At 39.8% G+C, this 26,270-nt stretch overlaps 1 protein-coding gene across 2 annotated transcripts in view; it reads right to left on the reverse strand.

Annotated features, from left to right (window-relative positions):
• ELFN2 (extracellular leucine rich repeat and fibronectin type III domain containing 2) overlaps positions 1-26,270 on the reverse strand; it is a 174,963-nt gene that overhangs the window by 13,524 nt on the left and 135,169 nt on the right. The window lies entirely within an intron of this gene.

The following is a 26,270-nucleotide window of genomic DNA, read 5'->3' on the forward strand; positions in this document are numbered from 1 at the left end:
GTGGCCACACTCTGCGCCAGTTGGAGCCTCTGGGTGCTCCTCAGGGGGAGCCACATGTAGAGAGTGTTGCAATAGTCCAGGCGGGAAGTGACGAGGGCATGAGTGACCGTGAGTAAGGAGTCCCGATCCAGAAAGGGACACAACTGGCGAATCAGGCGAATCTGATGAAAAATCCTCCCGGTCACGGCCGTCAAATGCTCTTCTAAAGACAGCCGTGAATCCAGGAGGATGCCCAAGTTGCGAGCCCTCTCCGTGGGGGCCAGTGATTCGCCCCCAATAGTCAGTGATGGCACCAACTGACTATATCGGGATGTCGGAAACCACAGCCACTCGGTCTTGGATGGGTTAAGCCTGAGCCTGTTTCTCCCCATCCAGATCCGCACAGCCTCCAGGCACCGGACATCACTTCAAGGGGTGGTCCGGGGTGGAGATGTACAGCTGAGTGTCGTCAGCGTACTGGTGGTACTTCACCCCGAAACCACGGATGATCTCACCCAGCGGCTTTACATAAATGTTGAACAAAAGGGGAGAGAGGACCGACCCTTTTGGCACCCCACATATGAGGGGCCTCGGGGTTGACCTCTGCCCTCCTGCCAACCGGTTGGAGAGAAAAGAGGAGAACCACCGCAACACAGTGCCCCCCACCCCAACTCTTCCAACCAGTGCAGCATGATACCATGGTCAATGGTATCAAAAGCCACTGAGAGATCTAATAGGACCAGGACAGAGGAGCAACCCCCGTCCCGAGCCCTCCAGAGATCATCAACCAATGCGACCAATGCCGTTTCCATGCTGTACCCAGGCCTGAAGCCCGATTGGAACGGATCCAGATACATCATTTCATCCAGGTGCTGGGGGAGCTATCGCGCAACCACACTCTCAACAACCTTTGCCACAAAGCGAAGGTTGGAGACCGGACGATAATTTGCCAACACTGCCGGGTCCAGGGAAGGCTTCTTGAGGAAAGGCCTCACCACCGGCTCTTTCAAGGTGGTGGGGAAGTCACCCTCACCCAATGAAGCATTTATAATCCCCTGGAGCCAGCCTCGCGTCACCTCCTGGGAAGCCAGCACTAACCAGGAGGGACACAGGTCCAACAAATATGTGGTCACGTTCAGTCTGCCCAGAATCCTGTCCATGTCATCAGGAGTCACAGGATCAAACTCATCCCAGATAACATTCTCAAGACCTGCCTCAGTCATTCCCCCTGAAACTACCCAGTCGGAGTCCAGGTCTTTCCGAATCTGAGTGATTTTGTCATACAGATAATGTACAAAGTCCTCAGCTCTACCCTCCAATGGGTCCTTCCATGCTCCCTGGTGGAGCAGGGAGCGGGTCACCCTAAAGAGGCTGGGTGGTTATCTGATGATGCAATAAGAGCAGCAATATAATTACATTTTGCTGCTTTTATCGCCACTAGGTAATTCTTAATATGAGATCTTACCAGTGTCCGGTCGGATTCAGAAAGGCTGGCCCTCCAACTGCTCTCTAGGCATCTTTTCCTGTGCTTCATCTCCCTTAGCTCCTCAGTAAACCTAGGAGCCAGATGAGATCGGCGCCGGGTCAGAGGCCGCAAAGGCACAACCCAATCCAGAGCTCCAGCGGCCGCTCTATCCCAGGCGGCCACTAGGTCTCCAGTCGAGGCGTGTGCCAGAGCCTCAGGGAATGGCCCAAGCTCCATCTGGAACCTATCTGGCTCCATCAGGCAGATATGGGGCAGAACCATCTTAATGGCTCCACCTCCCTATGGCGGGGTACAGCGGTTCGAAGGTCAAGGTGAAAGAGAGAGTGATCCAATCATGACAAGGGCATGGTCGGATCACTTTGTGTTGATAAGCTTTAGTAAAAGGAATTCTGGTAACATAACTGTGTGTACCACCGATAGCCAAGGTGTCCTCCGGTTCCAAAGTGTAATAAAGAGGCAATTCAGAGAGAAGATGGACTATGGAAATATGTGAGGGGGGAAAAAAGGGATCTAGAGTTACAGTATATTTTGAGTGCTTGATTTGTTAACTTCCTCTGACAAGGATTTTCAGCTGTCCCTGGAAAGAAACATCTCCGCTGCCTCATTTCTCAGTTGTGTACTTGTGCGCACACACTCACAAACACACAAAATATATAAATCAGGCTCCTATCTAAATATTTTCCTCTTTGACGCACATAAACAATTCATTTGTTGTATAACTGCTCTTGTTCTAAAAATAATTCTCTCACTTTAACAGACACCGGTGTGTATGTGTGTGGCGGAGGTTGGGGTGTGGGGAGATGTTGCTGGTTAGTGTAGGACCTTAATTGGTAGAGAGGAACGTATAGCTGTGATGGTCACAGCAGGACTGGATGCACACTGAGGCTCAGAGTAGATGTGTTAACACAGACAATTAGTTATCCTTCGGGCTAACCTTCCCCTTCAAAGGAAAGACTAACACTGTCATTAATGAGTGAATGCTTTATCCATGTGAACTACAGAAGTGTTTCCGCACTCATTAGCTTCGGGCTGTGTGTACTTTCATACTTTTATGTATTTTCATACTTTAGTGACAATCAACCCACAGCAGTGTAGAATGTTGGTGCTAAATTTGACGTATGGAAGGCCTGAATATTTTTTTTAATCAAACAGACAGACAAGATTCTACAAGATGCAGAAATAAACTGGGAATTTACACAGATCAGAAATGGTCATCTGTGGTGTTTGCAAGATATAGGTGGAGATGGGATGGATAGAACTCTGATATCCACCAAAGGGAACATAGTGACTCACCATGGGAAATGGTGAATTGTAAAGATATATAGGAATTTGTTTTCAATGGAGAAACTGAAGCTCCTAACACATTTTTTCCCACAAAAAAACTTTATTTTAGCTTTCTTGATTTCAATTGCCCTGTTTTACAAAGTTATGGTGAAAACTTCTGGCTATCATAACAAAATTTCTGAGTCAAGAGTTCCTTGTTGTGATATTACATATCCCCATAAACTAACCAGAAAACTCAATACATCTACTTCCAACTCTGCTTTAAGCACAGCATAGTAAGAGTTGCATGATCTGAACAGGATTAATTCATAGCTTCTGCTGCTGTGCTATTCCATATTTTTCATATCACAGAATTTAAGTTCATTTGTTGAAGAACTTTGATTTCTCTTTCCATCAGTATGGAGCACGCATACATGCCATGATATTTTGTCTATAACTTCATACCAGGCCTGTAACAAAAATGCTATGAATACAAAAACAATTCTAGACCAAACTTTTTTTGGGGAAAGAGGTGTCTTCTCTATTTTTTTCAATTTGTAATATCTTTTAAAGAAAATTAACTTGCTTATAAACATCAGGTGTTAAAGGTGATCAGCAAGGTGGCCAGGTTTGCTGAAGAAACTAAAACATTCAGTGCAGGGGTGAAATTCGACCAGTTTGGACCGGTTCGGGAGAACCGCTAGGGATTATTGGTATTGGTTCACCGAACCGGTAGTAATCACCCCTTGTTGGCCCCACCCACACCCGGCCGGTCACTGCTCACCTCTTCCGGCCACTTGATATTCCACAGAATTCAATGTTAAACGCAGCAGAAAGAATGCTAACTTTTCTCCCTAGATTCACAAAGGACCTGCTGCAGCCTGTCTCTTTAAGGTGGTCCCCAGGAGGAAGGAGGACAGGGGGAGCAGCTGGAATGGAGCCATTTTCATGAAAGGCAGGAAAATGGGGAAGGGGATTTTCCTGCCTGTCATCTATTCCTCAATCTCAGCACAGACTGAGGAAAGGATGGTAGGCAGGAATATTCCCCTCCCCATTTTCCTGCCATTTGCAACAAGGAGTGGCTGGGAGGGGAGGGGCCGGTGAGGAGCCCCTCAAGGGGAGTGATGTTGAGTTGGCCACGCCCACCCAGTCACATTATCTCCCCCAACAAGCCACACCCACAGAACCGGTAGGGGAAATTTTTTAATTTCACCACTGATTCAGTGCAATAAAGTGGATTTGTGCCATCAGTGGGGTGAACAGGCTTAAACATGCCAAATATGGAATAATGTACATTGGATGTGTCTATGTCTGTTTGTGTGTATGTATGTGTGTATATGTACATGTGGATGCATGCCTTTGAGTCAGCCTTGACTCCTGATGACTGCGTGAACCATTTCCTGCAGTTTCGTGGACAAGATTTCAAAAGGGGTTTTCCACTGTCTGCTTACTAGGATGCAGAGAGATTGACTGGCCCAAGTTCACCCAAATTCACCAAGATGGGACTAGAACTCATGATTACCCAGTTTCTAAGCCTTCTGCCTTAGTCATTGCACTCTTCCTCATTCTCTTTCTGGTCTCAATTGGTCATTACTAAAAAAAAAAAAAAAAGGAAAGAAATCCTGGAATTGTGGATAGTGTAATGCACATAACCCAGTATGTAAGTGAAAAGAAAAAAAAAGCAAATTTAGTGCTAAGTATCATTAGGAAGAAATTTAAAATATAATAGTAATGTAAATATGACATTACTATTACTACTTTAATAGTAAAGTAATATGAATTTAACATACAATTGCATTTAGAATACTGTACACAATTCTGGATGCCATTTCTTAAGAAGGATATTGTTGAGTTGGAAAAAAAGTGAAAAAAAACCCCATTGAAAATAATTAAGGGCTATCAAATATTTCATGCTAGAACTACTCTGCCATGAATATGTGTGAAAGATACAAATGGAAAATGAGATCAGAGAGATGTTTTTTTTCCTTCTCTCTCATAGTGTTGGAACTATGGATCAACCACTGAAAATACAAGCAAAGATATTCAGAATAAAAGGAAATATACCTTTACTGCACGGTGCATTTTTAAACCATGAAATTCATTATTACCAAAGATCTGGTTGGCTAACTATTTAAATTTAATGGTGAGTGTAGCTATTAAAGGCTCGATGAGTGTATAACACTTTCATGTTCATAAGCACCAAACTACTTGCTAGGAACTGGAAGAGAGCCATTTCCCTTATGCCTTGTTTATGAGCTTTTGGGATGCTTCTGGTTGCCACTGTGTGACTCAGAATGCTCACCTTGATTTGTCTTTGTGTTGATCCAGCTGAATTTTTCTGCTATTCTTATTTAACTACCTATTCTATTTTTTTCTCGAATTCCATCACTCTGCCAAACAAATAATTCCCTCAACACTGTCAAACTATGTACTAAGTCTGCACTATTAATCTTCTCATCATTCCCACCACCCATCTCCTTCCACTTATGACTGTATGACTGTAACTTTGCTGCTTGTATCCTTACGATTTATATTGATATTGTTTCCTGATTGCTTATTTGTACCCTATGACTATCATTAAGTGTTGTACCTTATGATTCTTGACGAACATATCTTTTCTTTTATGTACACTGAAAGCATATGCACCAAGACAAATTCCTTGTGTGTCCAATCACACTTGGCCAATAAAACATTCTATTCTATTCTATTCTATTCTATTCTATTCTATTCTATTCTATTCTATTCTATTCTATTCTATTCTATTCTATTCTATTCTATCTTTGTTCTTAGAAAGTCATGATGGTTTATCAATCTAAACAAATATGGTGGCTTCCAGATAAGGACAGATGGTGGGTTAGGCATCCTTGTGAACAGTTCCACAACCAGGGACAGCACTGGCCAGTTTCTAGCTGATGAAAATGTCTGCAGAGATAAGAAAAGAACTTTGAGATTGCCTCTTGCACTCTGGAAGAGCTCCTTGCAAGAAGACCATGGGAACTGAGGCTCTTGTGGTCAATTGTGAGCTGAACAGATTGGATTTATAACATGGTATTAATTGCTGTGGACCTTAATGGGCATTTGACCAGCAAAATCCTTACTTTCTTAAGCATCTTTGGACTTAATTACTTTAGGAGAGATACAGTATTCCAAATGGCAGTGAAGATCAAAGATCGAATACCTTCTTTTTGAAATTAAGAAGAGGAGGAAAATGCTATTTAAAGCCTTTTAATTTAAAAGCAAAAGGCTTAACGAGATTGTGATCCAAGAAAGTTTTAAATGTATTATGAAGACAGTGATTTTTTTTAAAAAAAGCAGATTTTTTTTTCTGACAAAGTGCCTTTAAAAATAGCAAAATTAATTAAACTAACAGACCGGACCTTTGCAGGAATGCTGATTGTTTATTTTTAAGAACAGTAGTTAATTAGTGGATTTTGCAAAACAAAAAGATAAGAATAATATGAGCTAAACTGTGAGATCATAACTATGGAGAGCTAATTGGGACTAAAGTGCTAAAGATAAAATGAAGCAAAACAGGAAAAGAAAAAAAAAACCCAGAAGCCTACCTCTCACCAAAGTAATCAACATATTTCCATTTTCTCACAATGGCCAATACAAGAAAAGCTGCTAAATTAGGTGAAGGACACAGGGTCTCACTAGAACAACTACAAATGAGAGTATTTCACCAGATTTATTGCAAAAATGTTTGAAGAGTTTGCAAAAAGATGACTGAAGTGGTTAAAAGGAAATAGAAGGAGGATTTGCAGGAATAAAAAAGAGGTGAAAGAAGTTAATCATATGTAGGACAACTGGTTGGAGATTTAAAGAAAATTATTGACAAAGTGGAAGTTTTGGAAAATAAGACAGAAGTTATAAATGGAGAGGTGGATAAAGATTTGAACAATTTGATATTATTGGAACTTAAAAAAAGAATTTTCTTAAGTTTTAAAGCAATTCGACACAACATGGAGAAGATATCACAGAAAATATTGTAAAGTCTCTAATTTCATGGATTTGGAGAAGGATGTCACTAACGCAGAGACTGATAAGGTATATAGGATTAATACACATTTGTCAAAATTAAGAAATTGTCCAAGCACTTTGTCAAGAAGAAAACAAGACATCAAGTAATTATAATACTAGATAGGTAATACAGATATAATTGTATTTAAGGAAATTTCAAATGGAATACTGCACAGAGTATTTTTTTCTGACGGACAAAATTAAACAGAAGAAAATTACATTTAGATGGGATAAGTTGAAAGGAGTGATTTTTACTTTTATACAAACTTAGATTGAAAAATTAAAAAAAGAACTGACGTTAAAGAATGTATTTGTTTATAATACACAGTTGAATAATGGGAAAATATGTGGTTAAAAGGGTTGAAATTTATATTGTGTTATGTACTTAAACAGAATTTTTATTTAGTAAGTGACATCAGAAAAATTATCTGGAATGTATAAAGATGCTTCAAATGTATATTGGAAATGTAAATAATACAAAGGACATTTTATCATGTTTGGTGGACATTTAAAAAACTTAAACATTAATTTAAAAATAGTTTCATATAAAGGATTTTAAAGATCAATATTCAGAACTTTTCCTTTTAGACTAATGGATAAACAGTTAGAACAAAACCACGGAAAATGATTTCAATATATGATTACTGTAGCAACATTAGTATATGCACAGAAGTGGAAAGATTCAACACTGCACATATTAGCATAAGAGAAGTCATTGGTAAAATTGATAGATCTTGCCAAGATGGGTGATTTATCTTCTTTGATTAGACAAAAAACACTACCTGCATTAATTGTGAATGGAAATCTCTTATGGACTTTTTGCCTAAAAGTAAAACAAAAAACAAATTGTGATTTATGTCTTTGATGACTAGACTGGATGGATTATAAAAGGAAGAGCATTATGAATTTCAGAGGAAAAGGTTAAAATATAATTGTACTTATATAATTGATATGAGAATATCTGAAGTCATTCCATTACAGAAATAATTGATCATGTTTTTTTATTACTTGTGGCATGGACGAGATGGAAGTAGTTCATCCATCCTTGCCCTACTTGACCTCTTGGTGGCTTTTGATATCATCAACCATGATATTCTTCTGGATCAGCTCAGAGGATAGGGTTGGCGGCGGCATGGTTCTGTGTTGGTTTCCCCTTTCCTTTGGGAATTATAACAATAGCATTTACACTTATATACCGCTTCATAGTGCTTTACAGCCCTCTCTATGCAGTTTACAGAGGCAGCATACTCTCCCCCCCACCCAATAATCTGAGTCCTCATTTTACCAAGCTCAGAGGGATGGAAGGCTGAGACATCCTTGAGCCGGTCAGAATCAAACTGCTGGCAGTCGGCAGCAATACTGCATTCTAACCACTGTGCCACTGCTGTGAGATGTGGTCTTATTCCAATTGATGTTATCTTATTCCAATTGATCTGATTCCAATTGATGTCATCTTATTCCAATTGATCTGATTCCAATTGATGATGATTGGGGAGGCGAGATCCACTCCTTACTGTATGGATGCCAGAGTTCGGTGCTCTTTCCTCTCTCCTCTCCTTTTTAACATCTACATGACGACACTAAGTGAATTGATCCAATCCCATGGGGTGAGGTTTCATCAGTATGCTGATTTGTTTACTGCAGGTTCGAATCTCGCCAAGGCTCAAGGTTGACTCAGCCTTCCATCCTTTCTAAGGTAGGTAAATTGAGGACCCAGTTGTGGGGGCAATAAACTGACGTTGTATAAATATAAAAAAGGATGAAGGCTATTGCTGAGCACATTGTAAGCCGCCCTGAGTCTCCGAAGAAGGGCGGCATATAAATCAAATTAAAAAAAAAGTGATACTGTCTGGTGTCTGGATGCTGTGAGGATCTGGATGGGGAACAAGAGGCTTCAGTTGAACTCTGGCATGATTGAGTGGCTCTGGATTTTGGGGCTACTGGTTTCAGGACTGTGGCATCTTTGGTGTTGAATGGGGCTGCACTGTCCCAGACAGACATAGTGTCCAGTGGTGGTATTCAGCTGGTTATAACTGGTTCGGGCAAACCGGTAGCGGCAGCTGTGGGAGGCTCTGCCCACCCACCCAGACGTCATCACATCCTGTTTCTGACGGTTTGCACATGAGCAGAAGGCTCTGTGTCAAAGGTGAAATCCAGCAGGTTCTGTCAGGTTCTGGAGAACCAGTAGCGGAAATTTTGAGTAGGTCGGAGAACCGGTAGCGGAAATTTTGAGTAGTTCGGAGAACCGATATCAGAAATTTTGAGTAGTTCGGACAATCAGCAAATACCACCTCTGGCTGGCCCCAGAGTGGGGTGGGAATGGAGATTTTGCAATATCCTTCCCCCCGGGAGTGGGGAGGGAATGGGGATTTTGCAGTATCCTTCCCCTGCCATGCCCACCAAGCCATGCCACACCACGCCCACCAAGCCACACCCACAGAATCAGTAGTAAAAAAAATTGGATTTCACCACTGCTCTGTGCATGTGCGGAGGTGGTGTGCGCGAGTGACGCGAACTCATGTTTGCGAACCGGTAGCAAAAGTAAATGAATACCACCCATGGCAGTGTCCAATCTGAGGATGACCCTAGACTCATGGCTCCTGCTCAATGAGAAGGATATAGTTATATGGATTTCTCATTTACAATTATCAGAAAGACTCAAAATGGACAAAAAAAGACGTATGGTAAGACAGATTCTGAAATAAAATTATGCACTGAAGATAAACATGTAATTGGTAAAAAGTACAGACTTTTGTTGAAATATGAAACAGGAGAAGCACAGATTAAAGAATGTATAATAAAGTAGGCTAAGAATTTTGGTTATAATATACAGATTGACAAAATGGAAAACTGTGAATAAAACGTTTGATATGTTATGATTTGGGAGATAATTTTTATAAAATGATGCATTGTTGATATATGATGTCGGAGAAATTATCTAGAATAAATACAGACACTTTGAATGTATGTTGAAAATGTGAACAACACGAAGGAACATTTTATCATGCTTTAAAAAGCAAAAAAATTACCGTTTCTTTTTTTTTTTTTTTAGAAAAATGACATTATAGATCTGAGTATTATAATATAACTTTAAATAGAGAGGATAAAATATAATCGCACTTATAACTGCTTTGAGAAATATCAAAAACTACTTCTTTGTACCTTTTTTCTCTTGTTTTCTTAATTTTTTTCCCTTGTTTTCTTAATTTTTTTGCTTTCTCTTTGATTTTTTCTTCTTTTTTCATCCTTATTTTGTATCAGTTTTTAATCTCCTCTTTTAAAAGTTTCAATAAAAATCATATAAAAATGATAAGAGAACATTTACCACAATTTTGTTTCTGGAATAAGTCCATTCTTTATTGCTTCCCCTGGGTTTCCATGGACATCTCTATTGCTGCTAATTGTTAGAGATAAAAAAAATGTATTGCATCATCAACAATGTGTGAGCAGCATAATCCACAAAGTAAGGATGCCCAAGGGCACAATCAAGTTACTCTCTAAAGTGTTTATAGTAGGCCTGTGTATTTGATTGAGAGTCACATGATCCAGGATAATGATACAGTGCTGGCAGATTTTCTAAGGAACCATTTGAATGATGCCTAGAGGGAATGTCATTTAAAATATTCCAGAGAGACTGCAAAACTGAATGAACATAAACAGAAAAGGGGAAATATTGTTTCAATCAAGTAAATGCATTACACAATGTGAATAATGCTGGTTTTCCCATGTTCATTACACACTGTGAAATAATGCTGTAATTTGTAAAATGTATATGCAACATATTAATACAGAGATGTACATCCCATTTATGAGCAGATGCTCTCAAAGAACCTTGCCTAACATATTTTATTTAAAATTGGTTAATATTCTTAATTTAAAAAGGTAGATTAAGATATAAAGTTTAGGAACAGGAGAAGATGTAATGAACTTTAGGCTGGAAAAGAATGGGATTTAGAATACTGTTTAACTAGATTTCATCTAGAACAAATGCCACTTATAGGAATATATTACTAATCTAAACCTGGAATATATCACTAATCTAAATTGGGGAAAATTTTAAGAATAAAATGAAAGTATTTATTAATAGCAATCTTATTACATTTACTGGAATTCCTTTGCCTTCATTTATTTCATAGAAGCTTGTCCTAAACTTCTCATAAACAAACAAACAAATAAACCCTAGTATAATTGTTCAAAGGGTAAAAATAGGATAAAGAAAAAGGGCTGAAAAAGAAGAATGCAAACCTTTCAGGAATTTGACTTAATCTGTGCACAGAGAGATCTGAGCCGATCTGGGTTGCTAAAATTTCTAGGGCAGCTGGATTAAAGGATCACAGATCAAGCTGGAGAAAGAGGCAGTTGAATATTCAATAACCAGAAACAGAGTTGGGAGGAGGAGGAGGAGGAGGAGGAGGAGGAGGAGGAGGAGGAGGAGGAGGAGGAGGAGGAGGAGGAGGAGGAGGAGGAGGAGGAATCAAAAGAAAACTGTAACAGCAAAAGGCAAAATGACAGCATTCTGTCACTTGCAATGGAAATGGAGATACACATTTTTATAGACTGCATATGTTAATTTGGGGGCAGATATTCAAAATTGAAATAATTACTTTAATTTCAACAGGCATGTATTACAATTTAACCTCACGGAAAAGGTTATGACTAGATGTCCTCCGTTCTTTATTATAATCTGCCCTCCCAGTGCTTGCTGTTGATGGGCAACTAGTGAACATTAAACTGTATCTGGATGGGAGAATCTTTCAGACAGAAGGTTAGTGAAGTTTCATCATAGCTGATAGTGGTCTACAAAATGGTTTGAAGTCATGTGATTCAATTGTCTGATTGATGCTGAAGGATATGGAGGAGCTGGACCCAAACAGTACTTATTAGGCAGAGACAGAATAACTACAAGAAATGATAAATCTGTTAAACAAATAATGCCAGATTTCTAAGAATAATCACACTTAAAAACCATATTGGCTCTCTAAATTTGTTGATTTGTCCATGTAGTTCGTCTCTGAAGTAACATTCTTTTTCACTTTCATTTGGTTTTAGGTTTCTTTTTTCACTCCTTTATTATATTTGCAGCTGTTTTCTATGAACCTTTGATTCATCATGTATTTTGTCCAGTTTATAACCTTTCAAGCTGATCTACATTACAAAAAATAAAATACTCTGACAGGCTCCCTCTCATTAAAAATATTCATTTTATCTCCGTGGATTTTGGGTTGTTGTTGTTTTTTTTGTTTTTTTTTTGCTTTAATGACTACCATTGTTTTGGAACTTTATGCAATTTTCCCCTTTATAGTTTGCTTCTCAGTACATATTTCATAGTATTCCTTGACAATGTCTAACCCTTGTTCCTTCGCATTGCAGCTAAGTTAGTCAAATTTCTCAGAGACATTCTACAGTTTAGGAATACAATTGTCTGTGTTTTGAGATATATGCTGGAAAGATTCCTAAATGCTTTAAAAGTGGGTATGGTAGCTTATATTTTGTTCTTTTTTAAGATACATTTTTTTCCTGTAATCAGATAGGGAAAAATACAATTTTATTTTCACTAGAGCAGCAATGATTTCCATGCCTCAAATTGCATATTAAATTATATTCCATGTCTAGCATTCTTGCACAAAAGCAATTTGGGTTAAAATTGCCCAGGAAAGGCTGCAAAAACAGTACCTGAGGTTCCTTATTATAAATCCACCCCTTAGCTATAGGAATTTTAGTAATGAGTGAAATATGTAGGAGGCAACTCCAGTGTATTCATATAATTGTTCCCCTCAAAAGTTCCATTTAGAACTTTGGGTACAGTCTTGTTTCTGTCATTCATCTCTTTGGCGGAGTTTGTTCAACATATTTATTTGGTTCTTGAACTGGCTGATTGTTTGAGGGGGTGATTGAATACAACTTTCAATCTACTCTGTCAGGCATGTGATTAGTATTTCAGTTTCAAACAATAAAGATACTCATGAAATCTCTATTTTTAACCACATGAGCTCTTGAGATTTTAGTCCCTATGTTTAAATCTTCCAACTTTCTGTATCAGTTATAGCTCCCCACACCGTCTGGAACTTTGTTTTAAATAAAGCAATACATTTCAATTTATTCCCTGAAGTGCTGGATTTGTGACTATAAAGAATGTTAGACCAAATTCAAATTACTCTTGTCTCTCCCTTGGATGGGAGTTTATCCCAAACCAAAGAGATGTGTTCTCCAACTCTTCACTTCATCGGGAAATTTCTCATTCATTCAACCTTCGATTACAAAACCAGGAAGAAAAACTCATTACTTTTCGGTACCCATCCTGAACCTCACCATCCTCTGTTCTATCCAGTAATTTTCATACATCTATCACCCAGCTCCAGAAATTATTCACCAGATGAGGCAGAGGAAAACAAGGTGAACAGTGGGTATTTGGAAGGAAGGCGCTACAATCCTTTCCTAACCAAAACAGCAGAACACTCATTGTAAAGCTTCCACAGTCTGGCAGAACAACAATAAAAAGCAGCCCTATGCCCTTCGTACTGCCCAGGAAACATGCCAATTCCTGCTTTTGGCTCCATTCTTCTGCTGTCACTTCTTAGAAGCTAAAAATATAAAAAGAAAACACTTCAATGTCAAGAACCTGAAAACATGATGAAGCTTATTGTGGAGAAATAGGACCAAAGCTCTCCCCAGCTGGGAGGGTGGTCCTACCTCCCCAGACATCCCACCCCCCTCAATGCCCCATTGTCTTCATATAGATGTATTTCTAAAACATAACTGTGGGAGAAGGCAGCCAAGGCCGAATATTAAATATGGTGTAAGTCTACTTTTCAGCACAAGCAAACCAATTTTGTAGAAATTCTATCACTTTAAGTGATGACTCAGAGGGATAAAAAGTGTGACTCATGTATTTAGGGCTCAAGCCAGCAGGGGTTGTTAGCCATTTCTACTTGGCTTTACCTCTATAGTTTATTGCAACCACATATATAATGGAGAGTGGCTTTCACTCCAAAAAACTCTGAAGCAGTTATTTTGCGAATATTCAGATGTTTCCCCTTTAATGTCTTTATATAACAGTGAGATGGGTGTTATATACATTTAATAAATAAATAACGAAATAATTGCACCTTGCATAATGTCTTACAAAAATGATAGCCATGACATTTGTTTAGGAAGATTTGGGAGATCTTCCTAAACTATGTGGTACTATGTGAAAGTATGACTAAATGTGCAGAGTCAAAAGATGCATTGAAATTCATGTGATGAGGATTTTTTTCTGTCTCTTTCTTACTCTCTTCCTTTATGTATTTGCATGCATATGCTAGAATCCAAAGGGGGGAAAAAAATTAAGAAAGCTTGCATAGCGCAAGGTTCTTTCTTTTCCAAGAATGGACATGCCACTAAGTGATTGATGGCTGCATACAATGGTGCCACACACCTTCCCTAACAATAGGCTGCTGCCCTGCGTTCACTCCACCCTCCCAGGCCTCGCAAATTAATGTAGCTACATAAATAAGTCTTTGATGGTATAACAAATAAATATTTTACAACAAATAAAAGTCTTAAAAGTTTGTAAAGTGCCATACAACCTTTGCCTCCCTCCAAACGTTCTTGGGCTTCTTTGGACTAGGTGCTGCCTCACTGTGGCTGCTCCTCATCTGGTTGCCAGGCCAAACTCCAAGCCAGGCCCCAGGCTGGAATCATACCACAATTTATAAATAAATAAATAAATGCAGGGGTGAAATCCAGCAGGTTCTGGCAGGTTCTGGAGAACCGGTAGCGGAACTTTTGAATAGTTCGGAGAACTGGCAAATGCCACCTTTGGCTGGCCCCACAGTGGCATGGGAATGGCGATTTTGCAGTATCCTTCTGTGCCATGCCCACCAAGCTACGCCCACAGAACCGGTAGTAAAAATATTTGGATTTCACCACTGCCACAATGGGCTGCTTATGGTAGCTTGCGGTCCTAACAGATGTCTCACATGACTCTTGCTTGCTTGTAACAGTTGTACATTTTCGGATAGTTCTTCCCACTACGTACTTGCTCATCTGCCTGTTGTTTTCTCTTTTTCTCCTACATCCCCCTCCCCCCCCATTTTTGTAGGCTAAGGGCCTGGGTGAGGCAAGATATAGCTCAATTAGCCAGACACCTAGCATGCCAGCCTAGATATTTGTGAGTAAACTGAATGGAAGAGCGAATAAATGAATGAACGAACAAACGAATGAGTGAATGAATGAACGAATGAATGAACGAGCCCATCTTCCTTTAAGTTTCTGGGACTGTGGACTTTTACTGCCCTTTGGGAAAAAAGTAGGAGGTTAGCCTTGGTGAACTGAGAGTGGAAATTGTTTCTGCCTGGCGGCAGGTACTTTTCTCAAACACAGACACCAAGTCCAGTTTCATTCCCTCACACAGAGAGGTACCATCCGTATATTGTTCTGCACTGCCTGCCTAAGCCAATGTTCAATTCTGACAAAGTTCCCTGAAAATGATCTGCTTCTCAGAGAACTGTGCAGGAGGAGTGTACATTTGCATGAAGTTTTCAGTGTCTTGCCCCACAGAAAACATGTACATTAGAAAGTAGGCATTTATTCTACCATTGCATAAATGGTGCTAAGAGCTTCTTTATTAGACTTTTATAGCTGATAAAACATGCCTAATCTCAACAGGGAGGTTGTAAGGCTCTGTCACATTTCCTACTGCTCAGAAGTCATCTCTGCTTCCATGTTAATGGACAGGACAGATATCTACTTTGAGTAGTAATTGTCTGGAAATTCCAGGATTTTGACTATAATTCCAATCATCCAAAAATAGGAATGGGCATAGTGAGAATTCTAGCTCAGTGCATCTGGAAACCTTTTTCTAGCAGGCCTCGCTAGGCTGTAATGTGACAAGGATGAGTAGCGCCCATTTCTATTTCTGGGAGAGTTTTACAACCGTAGCAAATACGCTGATAGCCTTGCTTTGAAGAAATAGAATTCTGATCATCTAAAGAATGGTGCAGACTTTTTTTAAAAAAAATACTTGAGTGCATAAAGCACCCTTTGCTGAGTCAGTGTTTGTGTCTTTCTGTTCATCACTGCACTTAACTCAAGTGCCAAAACCTGTCCCCTATTGTTGTCTCTCAAAAAAGGACCTGGAGGAGAGACAAACACATTAGGCTAGACTAAAAAAGGTCAATTCATCTATCAATCTCTCCCAGAGGATAACAATGGAAACCACTTGAATACTGTGGCCAATGAGCCCCTGGAGTTTCCAGAAGCCAAACTCAACTTGACGGAATCCTCTATTTTATTCTTTCTGAAGAAGCAATTTGCCACTGAAGGACAGTGAAATGCATTTTTGAATTCCACTGATCTCATTGCTTAAAGCTCCATCCTACCCACTGGTCTTTCTTTACTCAGTGGCCTCCAGCTCAGCGGTGAAATCTGGTCGGATCTATCCAGTTCGCGTGAAACGGTAGGGCTGGCATCGGGAGGCTCCACGCACCCACTGGGACATCATTATGTCCAATTTTTGACCCTCTGTGCATGCGCAGAAGAGGCGCGTACACTCACATTTCTGAACTAGTAGTGAAGGTAAGTGCATTTCACCACTGCTCCAGATGTACTGAATGTCTTACTCCCATAATCTCCTAGATAGCATGGCTGGGATAGTAGTCATACACATCACACTTCTTTGGATAGTCCGAATATGGTTAACAGGAAGATCATGCATTCTAGTCCTGTTTTAGGTGTGCAAGCCAGCTAGTTACCAGTCACTCTCTTTCATCCCAACTCACCTCACAGGGTTGTTGTTCTGGGGAAAATAGGAGGAGAAATTTTTAGAAATGCCCATCACATTGAGTTGTTTAAAAAAGTAGTAACGGTGGGATATAAATAAATAATTTTTTTTAAAAAAAAATCTTAAGGATTAAGCAATCCTGAATACAATTTTGAGTCTCCTTATGCAACACATCGATGGATTGGGCAGCATTCTGGGCAAAAATGTTCAGAAAGAATGAGCAGCTAAGGGGTACAAAGGAAGAAATGTTGTAGCACATTCGTTGCTATTCTAAGGAAGGGGAGGAAAAGCTTAAATGCTCTTCCGTGTATTTTAGTTTGAAAGAATGGAACCGAGATTATACTTTGCTCTATGAATATTATTTGTAGGAGGAGCAGCACTGGGTACAAATTAAAAAGACTAGTTAAGGATTACATGGTTTACAAATTAATGAAAATACTTAAGGATTTTGAGGGGCACAAAGTGCAGAAGACTTATTAAGTTTTATTAATAAAACATACTGCATTTGAGATGAAAGAATCTCTCAAGTGGAGGCTACTTGTGGGCATTTCCATATATAAAGACAGATATGAAAACTAAGAATGTACTCCTAAACTGCAGATTATGTGACTGGACCTCCCCAGAAGAGCAAAGCTCTGCCAGGAGGTGTTTAGTATCATGTGAAAAGTTATTTTGGTAACCCATCAAAGAGGGCATCAGAAGGTGGAAAAATTAGTCTCCCAGCCTCTGATATTTTGGACCATTGGCCAAACCTGTGAGCATATTGTATTCATTCTTATACAATGGCTTCTATTTACAAAAATGAGACTGTAGGAGATGCAATCAAATGGACATTTGATCTGAGTTCCTGTAAATTGAAAGGTATCTATGAAAACTCCAGTATGTGGTAGCTGACAATAACGAAGATGGACTGAATAACAGCCATATTCCCAGTGACCTGAATACTCCCATCTGATCTGACTTATTTGCTTCAAAATGTTTTGTTTTGGGGGACCTCTAGCTATAGGCCTGCTAAACAAAAGAACATGTATGATTATTCAGTCCATTGTGCAGCAACCGTTTTTTTTATTGTTCCACATTATTTTATATTATGTCCTTTGAGTTATTTCTTTTTCCAGAGTCCTGGTTATTGGAATATCAACAAATAAAACAATTAAACAAACCAAGATCAGATTAGTTCAACTGGTTCCAAAGAAGAAATCATGAACATAGAACTACCTATATTTTCCCACAGTAGACCAAAAATCAAATTAGACTTATTTCAGCTTCACCTTCACCAGGGGTCGGCCAACCGGAAGTCGAGTTCCCCCACCATAGAGTCTCCTCTTAGTGCGGAGTCCTTTTTCCTCTACCTGTCCTAACCGAAAGCCCTATCAATTGTGGAGCCAACAGGCGGCAGGGAGCCGCAGCAGAGGAATGAAAGAGCTACATGCGGCTCCAGAGCTGCGGGTTGCCAACTCCTGACTACACAGAATGTCCTCTTCTGAGTTAATTCTGGACCCCATTTTTTTTAACCATAGCTAATGCAGAAAGCCACCGGTTATAGCTTCAAGTTATTGATTTAGAAATATATTGCTATATATGGTATCATCAATGCAGAGACAAAGGAGAAAAATGCAGTGAAAGTGTTTTGAGAAAATGAAATTACTACTCCAGATTTCCCTGATTCCTATTCTTTAATTGGCCTTCCTGTTTCTTTAAGGAATCCAATCTCCATCCCTGAGCAGCAGATTATGCCAGAATGGCAGCACTGTCTGGAGTGTTGGCCTACCACATCCATTTCTATCACCCAGTTTTCAAAGACATACATCGCTAGCTAAAATGGCAGGCCAGTGCTCTCATTAATGGTGGGCCAAAAAAAAAACAACAACAGGAAAAGATCTGTACTAGGCTCAGTTGGGATCAGCAGTACTAAATCCTGCTCAGCTATAGTCTCCTATATTTTGACATCAAATGTGGCAGGAAACATGGTATGGTTGAGGTATATATTCACGGTCACTCCTAGCATTAGAATTCATAGTGCATAAACTAGGTGCTGCAATGACTTTCACAATATTGTCACCTTGCTGCAAAGATAATCTTCAGAGCAGAAATGAATTTGGGGGTGGGGGGGAATGAAAATAAAACGACATTCAAATCACTAACATTTGCATGGTATAAGGTACGCATATAAACCCAACAAAATCCAGCTTCTGGATTAGCACTACATTACTTAGCACAAGATTCTAGTCCCTCTGGCATTGGGACAAAGAGTAGAAAATGGGATGGCAAGACCTTTTTTTTTTTTGGCCACTTGAGACAAAAAACAGCTTTGCCCCTGGGGCTATGCATCCCAGCAATATCACATACCTCCTGAAGCCTGCATTCAATGAAAAAGGAATATTACTAGAATTACCAGACCCTGGTTTCAAATTCTTCCTCTGTGGGATTTCCTTTGGTCTTAAATTGCAAATTGCTAATTAAGAGTGTTCTAGCATTCATTTTAAAATTAAAAAAAAATCCACCTAATTAAAAATGTAAAAATTTAGACATGCATACAAAGATCAGCTCTGCTATTCATTTAATTTCTCCTCTAAACTATGTAAAAATTTTGTATACATATTTGCCTTTATAACAATCTTTCAGCGTCAATTTTGTTCCAGGTTAATAACTGGCATTGACCTGAGTTTCCCCACCAAGGGACCCATATTCTGAATTAGGGTGAAGTTATTTAAACTCCTTCTAGCCTACCTCAAAGGGTTATTCCAAGAGCAAACAGATTAGAGAGGCTAAAGCAAAGCAAACATTATAAAGAAGCTCTAAATAAGCAACAGGAACACAGGTGTGATAGATGTACTGATTGCTAAATCGGTACATTTTTAATTATTCTGAATTTTGACTTCAGATCTGATAACATTTTCCCTGTAATTAATGACTAGGAAAGTAAAGTCAAAAAATCACAGTTGAGGCGTACAGGTTTCACTCATCCCACCCCCACCCCTCATTAGCAATAGCAATAGTGCTTAGATTTATATACCGCTTCACAGTGCTTTACAGCCCTCTCTAAGCAGTTTACAGAGTCAGCATATTGTCCCCAACAAACTGGTTCCTCATTTTACCCACCTCGGAAGGATGGAAGGCTGAGTCAACCTTGAGCCTGGTGAGATTCGATCTGACAAATTGCAGGCAGCCGCTGGCAGTCAGCAGAAGTAACCTGTAGTACTGCATTCTAACCACTGCGTCACTGTGGCTCTTTATGTATTGCATTCAAAACCCATTTCATCTACAGTTCAAGGCGATGTGATTGTTTACTTTTATCACATTCTTCTCTTCACAATCAACCTGTGAGGTAGGTCACATTAAGAGGCACCAGACTTGCCCCAAGTTATTCAGTGAGTTTCATATTTACTTCGTATTTGAACCTGGATCTCTCCGGTACCAATCCAGTCTAGTATGCCATGTTTGTTCTCTATCCATAAGCAATTATGGGAAGAGGCAAGGAATGGTCTCTGCTTGCAACCCAATGCAAGAGAGACAGAGGCAGATAGGCAGACATACTTGGGTCCTATATCTATCTTCAAAACAGACTTTTTAGCAAAAGAGTTGAGGACTAAAGGATGACTTCTAATTTTTCTTGCATATAATGTACATGCTCATGTGCATGCAGATTCAAGCACCTAGCTTTCCCTGAGGCAAAACAAGAAATGCTCATTCCACCACTGAGCCCTAAGGAAATCTTTGTTAAGCCAGGACCTTTGAAGTGGAAAGTAACTGAACATAAAAACGACACAATCGTGTAAATAAGCTCCTTGCAATGATTAGCGCCTGAATTCATTAGAAAGTAAGCAAAAGAGAAAGCAGGTACCCGTCTAAAGAAAATAATGGGGGTGGAACAGGAGCTATGGAACAGAGGAGAAAGCTTTAGAAGGGCCAATACTGTCCTGCTAGGCATGGGGAGGGGTGTTGGTGGCAGGGCCGGAGGGAAAGCTCTTCTTTCATGTTCCAGCCCTTACATTCAGGAAGAGGAAGGGCTCCTATTGTTTTAGAAAGCAATGGGGAAAATGCTTTAGTGTCATTATTAAAGATTAAAGGGGATTTATATTTGTCTTGATCCAGTCAGGGAGTCTGCAGAGACTGCCAGCAGAGAATGGGATGGCAGGGCAGGAGAACGGATGGAAAGGATCAGAAGGAATTACTAAATTCATCCAAAGAGTTATCAGAAATAAATTGGCATCACTTCTTCCACGGAGGGAGCAATATATTCACAAGGAGCTCTGTCCTCACAGTAGCCTTCACCAAGACTGGTGAAAGGATTAGTAAACTGCATGGACAAGGGACCCCTACCATGGATACCATGGACTCATGAATAAGTCCATATGTGGCTAAGCTAATCCTCAAATTTTTAACCAAAATACCATGAAAAATGTGCCACCCGCAGATAAACTGAGCAGTATTTTGTGTGATGTTTTGGTTAAAATATTGAGGATTAGCTTATCCATGGATGTGTTCTGACCTAGGCTTCCTTAGATAGTATTCAACACAAACTTTAATTCAGACGGCTGTGAATTATTGTCATTCCCAGTCTAACGTCTTATCAAACGGTCTTGCAGGGGAGTGTTTACAAACACTCACCTTATCTCCCTTGGAATGCTGCCAGAGAACTAAATGCCACATGCCGCAGGGCAAGGCCAAACTTAGCACAGAGTCAAACAGAACTTTTCCACAGCTTTTACTGACCAGATGAACTAATTGTTTCCTGCAAAAGCTCAGGTCCGTTTGCTTCTCTTTTATGTCTTTTATGGGAGGGGCCAATCATCTCCAAGCCTTACTCCCAAGTCGACCCTGTTTTCTTAATTGTTCCTGTCTCCTGGCAGCTCTGCGCATGCGCACACTGGGAACAGGCTCATGCTGTTCTTCTGCCTTGCTGATGTCAGACTCAGGAGACAGCAAAGAACTACCAGATGGTCTTGGCCCCCTCTCTGCCTCTGACTCAGAGCCATCGTCTGAGCTTTCCCCAGACTCCAGGACTCGCCCATGTTCCTCCCCAACCTCCTCACTGTCCGAATCTGCTGCCAGCTCTGCTGGCCACTAGCGGGCCACAACAGGATGGGCAACTATGACAACAATAAAGGAGAATATGTGTAGCTCAGGATTGAAATGAGGGGTTCTTAGTTACCTGCAAGAAAACAAGCAAGCTCAGAGAGCACCAAGGACCCCTTATCTACAAGTATATGCAGGGAATACAGGTACTTTCAAAAAGTATTACAGCATATATACTTGCACATGAGCCCATCCATGAATAAGCAGAACCCAACTCTGGGGATACTTTTTGACACCTAAAATTCTCTGCTTATACATGTGTGTATATGGTACAGATCAGAGAACCAGTTTGGTGTAGCGATTAAGATATCAGGCTAGAAACTGGGAGACAGTGTGTGTTCTAATCCCACCTTTGACACCAAGCCAGCTGGGTGACCTTGGACCAGTCATTCTGTCTCAGCCCTAGGAAGCAGGCAATGGCAAATCATTTCTGAAATCTTGCCAGGAAATCTGCAGGGAGTCAATAGGAGTCAACATTGCCTTAAGACACACACATATAGTACATAGGGAAGTTAGATGAGTGAGGCAAGAGAAAAGACTTAAAGATATTGGGTGAGGCATGTGATTGTGATTGTGTGTAAGCTTTCTAGACTCCTGATATTACATTTCAGTGCAGCATTTGAAGTATAAAGGCAACATTTATACTTCAACATATATACTCCTATTAAAGGAGTCATTCCCATTGAACTTTTGAGAAATATGGTCCATTTTACCTACAGGGTTCCTCCATTTTCAAAGCCTCCAACGACAGTAGACATTTCCATCTTTATGCATAAAGAGATATGTAAACATGTACTCTTGTGGTCTCTTCCCTAGTTAGGATGGGAGACTTCAGTCATTCACAGGAGTGATGAAATTCAGGTAGGAAGGCAACAGATAGGTTTAGACCCTGAATAAGTTAGTTACATACATACATACATACATACATACATACATACATACATACCAACGCAAATCAAACCTTTCCTGGTGGAAAACGACTTTAAGAAACCTTGCAAGGAACAAGTATAAAAAGAAGTCAAAACAACTGTCATAGAAGGGCAAGATATTAACAAGCAAAATTGATTTATAATTCAAGACTATATCGATCTCATCAAAGGAATCACTAATTCTGAAGGTATTGGGTTTTTTTAATTATTATTCAATAGTGTCTGATTCTCAGAAATTTCCTGGAGAAGTTCCTTCAGTTTTCTTGACAAGGTTTTTCGCCTTAGTTTGTCATTGTTTTCTTTCTAAGACTGAGATAAAGTGACTGGCTCAAGGTGGATTGATATCCAGGAAGTATTAGAACTCATGGCCTCCCAGTTTCTATCCTGATGCCTTAACTATTATAGCTGAGGTAGTCCTCAGCTTGATGACCTCCTGAGAAAGCTTACCTCTCCATTATATAAGTAACTGAGTCATGAAGGAAGAAAGACCTGGTAAATACTGGAGTCACGAAAGTGCGTCAGTAACATAGTAAAAATCATGCCCAGAGGCCGAGAGCTTAGATAATGAAATGCAGCCCCCATGAAAATATACTTGAAATCTGCCTAGTGATGTTATTTAGAGACTTGCTTACTTGAATTAACCAATAATAGCTCCAGTTGTATAAGTTCCTTGCCTGAAGGGCAATATAAATATGCTGTCAAATTGCAAATTGGTGTGCTTGATTTGTGGCACCTGCCCCAAGCACACCTCTTTCTTCTCTACAGAATAAAAAGGGATTTTGGTTTCCACTACTTGTGTGTGTTTTATTGGTTGCTCCCACCAAATGAAGAAATCCAGCGTTGGGCTGGTCCAACAGAGTTACAACTGTTCATTTAACATCTGTTCAAAGTTACGACAGCCTTGGGAAGAGTAGTTTACTCTCCCTTACAACCGTTTCCCCTGGCCCAGCAGTCGCATGATCACAATTCTGGCAACTGGCTTGCATCTACAACTGGTTGCAGCATCTCATGGTCACGGGATTGTGACTTGTGGGATTGTCTGACAACACTCATTGAGGAAGCTGGGTTTGCTTAATCCATGTGATTTGCTTAATGACCGCAATCCTTTGCTTAACCACTGTCATAAAAATCTTCGTAAAATTGGGTCCCAGCTCGATTTACAACTTCAATGACTTATAACAGAAATTCTAGTCCCAATTGTCATAAATCGAGGTCTATCTGTTCACCAAACTGGTTCTCTCAAAGGGTTTTATGATCCCCAGGTAAATAAGAATATGATTGGTTCCTAAATCAATATATATATATTGTAAGTTAAAAGTTTCAAATGGGAAAGCCAAGCAAAATGTTGCGAAGCTTAGGTTGTGACCTACTATTTAATAAATGCACACAAACTGCTTTCTGTTTGGAATGATCAGTCAATATACTCAATAGAGGTAGTCCTCGATTTACGACCACAATTGAGCCCAAAATGTATGGTGCTAAGTGAGAAATTTGTTAAGTGAGTTTTGCCCCATTTTATGAGTTTCCTTGCTACATTTGTTAAGTGAATCACTGCATTTGTTAAATTAATAACACAGTTGTTAAGTGAATCTGGTCTCCCCATTGACTTTGCTTGTTAGAAAACATGATCACATGACAATGGGACACTGCAACCGTCATAAATGTGAGTCAGTTGCCAAGCATCTGAATTTTGATCGCGTGACCTTGGGAGATGCTGCAACGGTCATAAGTGCTGCGGTCATAAGTGTGAAAAATGGTCATAAGTCACTTTTTTCAGTGCCGTTGTAACTTCGAACAGTCGCTAAACGAACTGTTATAAATCGAGGACCCGTAGCCACTCAATGCATCTTATAGTAAAAATAATAGCAACACAAAAATGAAGTAAAAATAAGCACAATAAAATTATAAAAGCAAGCAGATGAAAACAAATACTTGTACACTAAAAAGAATTGTAAATTAAATACAACGAATGCTATTTGTTAAAAAAGAAATCCGGGATTGATACTAAGATACCTGTGAGAGGTATGAAGAATGAGTCTAAAACGCTTCATTCATGGTTTTCTCCTGCCTCCTTCTTGTTCTCTTAGAGAGTCTTTTCAAATGGCATGAATGTCTCCATGTCTCTTTTTTTCAAGGATTTTGTTCTTCTTTTTGCATACAAGAAAAAAAAAAATCCAAGCAGAGAACTGCATAAAGCATGACATTTAGAATCTTTTTTCTCCAAAAAAGCAGTTGGGACTGGTTTCATTCTGAATGGATTTAAAAAAAACTGGAAAGAACAATTCACTTCTGGCTCTATGATCAAATTAAAGCCACCTACAGTTACTTGACATTTTTTTAAAGCAGCCAGGGAGCCCTCCACCAGCACCAAAAACTAACCACTGCATGTGCATATGACTATACAGATTAACAGAGTTGGAGGTGACCTTGTAGGTCATCTAGTCCAACCCCCACCCAAGCAGGAGAGCCTACATCATTTCTGACAGGTGACAGTCTACTCTCTTCTTGAAAGCTTCCAGTGATGAAGCTCCCACAACTTCTGAAGGCAAGCTGTGTTCCATTGGTTGATTGCTCTCACTGTCAGAAAATTGCTCCTTATTTCCAGGTTGAATCTCTCCTTGTTCAGTTTCCATCCATTGTTCCTTGTCTGGCCTTCAGGTGCTTCAGAAAAATACCTGGCCCCGTTCTACTGTGGCAGCCCCTCAAATACTGGAACACTGCTATCATGGTCCTTCTCTTCACTAGACTAGCTACTGAACCTTCTTTGAACTTAGGTAGGTTGTGTAAAGGAGAGGGACTGCAGAAGACATGGGAAGTCTTCTCTAATCATGTGCCTTTCCAGTCTCTTAGGCTTTGGCATCCAGCACAAATATCCACCATGTGTCTGCATGGTCTGGGAAGAATGAAAATTTAGTCCACACTTCAGCTGGGCCCCTTGGATGGGGAAGTTTGTTTTTATGAACTTGTCCAGTTCTTTTGATCTGCAATGAGGTCCTTTCATAGTTGCCCTTGCTGTCATACCTTCTGCTTCTGGTTTGTAGGACAGATCCTCATCCTATTGTTCATGTTCAAACCTTTTTTATACTCTTTGTTCTTCAAATTTTATTAGCCTCCTTGAGTACTTACTAGAGCAGAAAGGTGGGGTATAAATTCATTGAGAGACATACCAGAAAGGATTAGAATCTGTGAGCCTGTTCTAAACTGCAGCATTCAGTCTGCCCTTGCAAGATATGAGTTGGCTTTTGCTCACCTGATTTATATCAAAATCACTTCTTCTGCATGAACTTTTCTGTGATATATTTGCAAACCAGTCAAAGCTTGGTAAAAAAAAAAAATCTGCTAGAATTACCCATTCTTTCAAATTTGATGTAAAAGGATTAAAACACTGGGCTAAACCCAAGAAGACAAATTGTTGCACTAATATGCATTAAAGGATGACAGTGTAGATAATTCAAGAATGCACCAACACTCTTTCTATTTAAGCAGATTCTTCAAAGGCTGAATTTTTGGATCTCGCTTAAGAAATGACAGAAAACCATGCTTTTTAGCTTGAAATCCAGTTAGGGGAAACTTGGATGGAGGTCTAATTCTATTTTGCTCCTACAGATGGACATCTTCTTGCCTCATTCACTTAAGGTTACTTACACTGATCTACCATGTATCCCCAAAAATAAGACCCTGTCTTATATTTTTTTGAACCCTGAAATAAGCGCTTCGCCTTATTGTCATGCATTCAAAAGCCTGATTGGGC

This window comes from Pantherophis guttatus, chromosome 7 (assembly GCF_059756535.1).
Source record: "Pantherophis guttatus breed Tessera chromosome 7, ASM5975653v1, whole genome shotgun sequence".
Lineage (NCBI taxonomy): Eukaryota > Metazoa > Chordata > Lepidosauria > Squamata > Colubridae > Pantherophis > Pantherophis guttatus.